A 6,354-nucleotide genomic window follows, 5' to 3' on the forward strand; every position below is an offset into this window, starting at 1 on the left:
TGCTAAAACTTTCTAATTTAGATTTCTCTCAATTACCTTTTTCATGCAATAGGACTAGATCGGAAGGTAAATATTGAGCAGCTTCTAGCACTGCAAAAGAAGCACCTCTCTTTATTAAACCAGGTTTTTCGTGTTTCTTGACGCCAACAGTTCTAAGGAAAAATAGTTTTGGGACTTTATACGCGGTAGAAAAACGTTGGTCTAGAAATGGTTAACGAGATTCTGACAAGAGACCCGGCCGCCACTGGAGGTGATTTCAATTCTTGGGTAGCTCAAGCAAAGATGGATGATAGGCTATGTAAACAGGGCGGCAGCAGTACTTTTCGCTGAGGCGGCCGAGAACCCATCATCTACGTACCCTGTAGTCCTTCGCTATTGATAAGTATGAGTAGGAGAGTTTGGGAAGACTACACTACCCATAAAAGCATAAGAGTCCCATATGAATTTTTGTCAAAATTGAGTTATCTGTTGGATTGTATTCTGTATCACCATTGAATCACAATGCACAAATAAGATTGCCACGTTTGTTTAGAAAATACCGAAAAAATACCAAAACATGGTTGTCCCACTCATAAGCCTTAATGAAAATGTAAATCTTGAACAGCGTTTTTCTCGGCTTGCTGTTTTTCCATATGGGACTCTTATGCTTTTATGGGCACTACAAGCGTAGTTATTACCTGATATTCCGGTACAACATTGGTCAACTAAATGATGTTACAAGACAAGGACAAGGATCTTTTTGTGGGGGCGCAACACGAACTCTTCTAGAACTAGATTGAGGGTTAAAAGACATGTTAGCTATGATATATAACACCACCACGTAAATTAAACTGGAGCCAAGAAACCGACGACCCCCAGTTTACTTACTAACTTTATTTTTTCTGATATTCGAGTAATCGAATCATTTACCTTGGAAAATCGAAGCCCCGTGTAATCGAGTTTGACCTGTATTGCAAAAGACACACCTTATTAAAAAGTTTATTTTAAAATTTCTTACACAAATAGCTATAAACAACTGATACATACCGTTAACTCGTTACCAATATGAATAATAAATGAAAAGTCTGAAAAATCGACTAGGGCCGAAATAGGTACATTTACATTTACCATAATATTTATCCTGACCATTTTATTTCCAATTTCTCCACTAATGAAGCTTCATAAAATAAAAAAAAGTTTGATTCGATTATCCGGGGTGAGATTTTTTTGAAATCCCCGGATAATCGAGTCCGACCTATAATTACAGTTAGGTTTTGTGCCCTTCATGCATATAGACGGTTTCAAACCAATTTTCTCCTTAGGGGATAATACAGTAAAGACCCGTTTTTATCAACCCCTTGACGAATTTTAGGCTGATAAAACAGTGACATTGATAAAATCGGGACATATATTTTTCTGTCTTTTTAATAAACCGAAGCTCTTAAAGTATTCTTCTTTGTTCCTTAGATATAGCGTTGCAACCTTTTCTGATTATTTACTTTAAGTTCCCCTTAATCCCTGACAGAGCAAGATTTAAAAAAAATAATATTTTTTTTTGCATTTTTTGGATCTCTAAGATAAGAAATATATGCCCAAGAAAGGATTTACTCGAATTCAACTATCAATTTTCATATGAAGCTGATAAAATCGGGTCAAAAAGCTGATAAAATCGGGGGTGGGCAAAATCGGGGGCTGATAAAATCGGGCGCACCCAAATGATTCAATCAAACACAAAAAGTTATGAATGGATGTTACGCGAGCCTGTTTGAATCAGTTTCAGCTCTTATGTTAAACGAGTAACAGCTTCTGGACGCTAAATTAAGCTAGAGACACTATGGATTTTCGGCAACGGTAGCATCGCACACAGTTAAACCGTGTACGAATTTTACGGGTACCAGCACGGTGTCACAGAATGTTTTGCAAAGTGGGTTGGAGTGGTGGTTTTGGATTGAGTTCAATGGTGCAGGGTGCGACATGTGTGTGCGTGCATTTGAAAAATACTACCCGGGGACAATTTGACAGATAGTGCTTCATACTACCACTGATTTGATAGTGGCGCTAGTATAACTTCTCCAAATGAGTACCATAAACAACCAAACGAAATATTTTCAAGTGAAAAGTGTGTTTCATTACATGTGTTATGAGCGCCGTCAATGCAACTACATTTAGAAATATTACGTATTCCAAAATGCGGATAAAGAAAACTATTAGTGGAGAATGAATTTATCACCAACTGAAAAACGCCAACAAAGTTACATAAATCTTATTATAAATTTTGCTGGAAATCGCTTTTAGAAACGGACTTTTTATTCATAAAAAAATAATTTTGGTTTCTTTGTTGTGTCAAGTGTGTAATCATTGGTGCTTTTTAATGTAGAATTCATTCAAGCTTTCAATATAGGGGTCCCGTTGCAAAATATCGGCCATGGCGGCCGGGTCCGTTTTTAAACGTTAATAACTTCCATTATTCATTACAGATTTATTTGAGGGTTAAGACCATTTTATCGAAAATATGTTCAGCAATGTAGTATTAAAATTTGGAGTATGTATAACATGCATTTATAAGGAAAAAACTGTTCTTTGAAAAAATCTTTCTAAAACTACTCGGAAATGGTGAAAAGTTTCAGCTCATCTCGGTCAGACCAGTCAATATGGTACCCCAGTTGAATACTTAAATAATGTTTTAAATACAAGTCCGCTACAGATTTGTTTCTATTATCGCAAAACTCGATTTTTAATCATCTGACCGAAGCTCGTTCGTGATTGGTTTGCCGCTAATTTCATACACCAAAAAACAGAAAGAATTGTGATTCCAGTCGGTTTTAACAAGTCTTGTTATGTCCGAAGACTGTAGGGGATAGTGGGTACACTTGATCACACTACAGCCATTACGAAGCTGAAAATAGCAATGAAAACCACTAAATTGTGTGCATTTAAACCAAATATTTGATACCACTCGCACCACAATTGGGAGCTACATTTATGTCTAAGACCGATTAAACGCCCTAGCGAAAGCATGTCCATTATCCATGCACTCGAGCAAATACGCCGATTTTTAAAGTTTGAGATTGAATATCTTGAAACTTGTGAATGGTAAAAACAATTCAGAGAATATAATTGATGCTTATATCTACACACCAAAAAATAATAAAATTTAAACGAAATGTAAATCAATACAAATGTAAACATACAAAGATTCAATCGAAAATTTGATTGAAAATTACGTTAAGGGACCACTTCAACGAAAAATACCTTGAAAGATAATAGCCTAGGAACACTGCTGGTTGCTTTGATGTTCGATTTCTCATAGTAAACAAAATTCTGGCCTATATTTGAAAAGGTCCTCTTATGCGTTAAACTCCATCTAATGTCTATTACATGCACAATTCTCGACAAACATATGATTACGGCCCAAAAGCCAACTGTCAAAATCCACTTTGAATGGAAATTCCGGACAAACCATTACACGCCAATCACAGATGTTGGTAGCAAATGAAAGAGAAAAGTTTTCTCTTTCATAAACTGTTGTGAACTGTTTTCGACTAGTAACGGTTTGACTGGAATTTCCATTCAAAGTGGATTTTGACAGTTGGCTTTTAGGCCGTAATCATATGTTTGTCGAGAATTATTAGAGGTTTAGTTAATATTTCGGTAAATTGTTAGCATCTTCCATATAAATATATTAAAATATTATTATTATGTTTTTGGTGTAGTCAAGATATATTCGATCAGAATACAATAGAGTTTCAGTTCGTTTTTGTAATATGCGATCAGAAGGAGTTATATTTTTTCGCGAAAGAAAAGCTCTACTTCCTCCGTACATTAGGTTGTTATGTATGTACCAGGAGCAATGGATGGCAGTCGAATGGATGAATCCCAAACGAATTTTTTAGTGCTTTGCTTTATTTTCTAAACCCAGTTCGCTCAAAATTGTTCGCTGTTATTGATTATCAATTTTTTTGCAATACGCTTAGGTAAAGTGACTAGTCGTTTTCAGGATGAATGCGGGTCGTGCTCAAAAAGCATATTCACGATGTGTGTTTCCCAAATATTGCACAACTTGTGTAAGATCGAGAAACTATTCATAAGGATTCATGACCTGACTCACATTAGAAGGCCAAAAGGGCGCCATGATAATCAGAATAAATTGGCTCCATTTGCACATTCCTCATGAATCTTGCAGACAGCATAACTCAAAACTTTTATGAGTGGTTTGAACAATATGACTGCAATACGGGTGTTTTGGAATAAAAGACTACATTTTGCTTTTCTGGGACGTTTTACCATGCGGGATAAGATATTGAAATCCGGGACTATCGGCACCTGATTCGGGACGTCTGGTCACTTTACCATAAGGATATTCTAGTGATATTTTCGTTTTTGACATTGAATATCTCCGGTGTAATCGGTGATAAAATCACTCAAACTTGGGTTGGGTGTTATCAGTCTGTCTCTTTTTCAAGACTACACCGCCACTATGGGGAGGCATGTGGCCAGAAATCGAAAATTGCCTCAACTCCAATTCAAACCATTTCTATACTGAATGTTTATACATACTCTAGCTAAGAAATTCCCAGAGTATCTCGGAAATATATTTGACTTAACTGTGTATATGGGTGCCTAAAGATAAAAATTTTCAAAAATAGAAATATCACGTGCGTTTTTTCAACTGTTCGTATCTTTGCTGAATTTTGAATGAAACTTATGTTCAAATATGCCATTTTAAAGCTAAGAATACCAGCTTTGTAATTATAATATTGAAAATGCATATATATTGCATTGGTATGGAGTTATACGAAAAATAACGGGACTTTGATAAAAATATCCACAAATTGGATCCGGGAAAAAAAGTCCCCCAATGTCCCCCGGAATTCTCGATGGGGGATGCAAGGATAATGCATCTTCTAACTTATAACGAAGATTTTAGTTGCCCGAATTTGCCCTAAACTGAGAACGCATCACTTGAAGTTTTAAAGGCAGTCTCAACTAGTCGACCAGAAAAGGATATTTCAGTACATGTTTCGGTTGAGTGCTTCATATTCCACAACGAAATGAGCGTGGACTACAATTTTTATTGAAAAGATAATTCATCTGACTACATTTTTGCTATTCAACATTACTGTGTAGCAATAAATGGTACTGAGTTGTACTGGAATTTCCAACTTACCGTTAACACGATCAATGTAACCAAATATTTGAAATTTTTAAATAGCATGATTTGTAAATTCAAAAATGTTCATGATTATAATAATGAGCCCCGAAATCGTCAAAAACATGTTTTGTGACCAAGAAATTTTTTTATGGCCACCCGTAATATAAAAAAAATTATTTCAATACCTATTCTGATAGTTTTAACTATTTCGTTTTCGTGATATTGGTTTATATAGGATTCATTATACTATATCTCCGGAACAAGAGTTCCAAATGAAACAACAATTAATAGCAAACTATAAATATGAAGAAGATATATTGGCATAGCAATCAACTGAAAGAGCGACATTTCTTTTAAAGCTCATTGGCCATTTCAACATTGAAATAATCACTAAATAGCCTATGCACTTCTACTACTATTTACTATTACTACTTTCTATTTATTTCTATTTAATAAATAAATTGAAATATTTATGTCTCTTTGGGACATGCATTCTCTCTCCGTTACTATTGGTTTGAGGGTTAGAAAGCACATGTTATCTGAGTTTTTCCTTTTTTAGCTTTTTGAGTTTTTTGTAACACTTTGAAGCCAAAGTCCCATGTTCACTAAAAAAACTACTAACATTTTTTTGTAAAAGTAGTTGTAATAATAATTTTAGCGAAAGGTCTAGTAGTTACCTGGAGAAGTATGTGAAGAAGAACTGTGAAAAATTTCGAAACGATTGGCCCAGTAGATTTTGAGTTATGATGCACACCGCATTTTTTCGGGGTGCCTTCGGAAATTCACTGTCACTTGACCAATGAAATTTTATGAAAATATTGTTCAAATACTGCATCATTATATGGAAAGTGATTGAATTTACTAAAACTCTCTGTGCCTCTTATTTATTTGTTTGAAAAAAAAATTACATTGAAAATTTTACGCCAACCCCCCCCCCCCCTCACCTCTGCCCCTCCTCCTCCCCCTTAAGGTTTTTAAACCTGGATACGTCCATTATGAGTTTCGTTCATTATTAACAACTCAAACAAGCTTTTCGCGAAAGAATATGAGACAAAAATTTTTTGGCCACCTGTTTGTATGGAACCTTCCCATAGTGGCCGGTGTAACACTGTGCGATAACAAAAATGCTATAAGAAACTGCTACAATTGAAGAGGCGATAATGATCACTTTCCTTCATAGCGTAAGCCATCAACTGAATAAACTCGACCAAAGTAGAAATCAA

The sequence above is a fragment of the Topomyia yanbarensis genome, chromosome 2 (assembly GCF_030247195.1).
Source record: "Topomyia yanbarensis strain Yona2022 chromosome 2, ASM3024719v1, whole genome shotgun sequence".
Taxonomy (NCBI): Eukaryota; Metazoa; Arthropoda; class Insecta; order Diptera; family Culicidae; genus Topomyia; species Topomyia yanbarensis.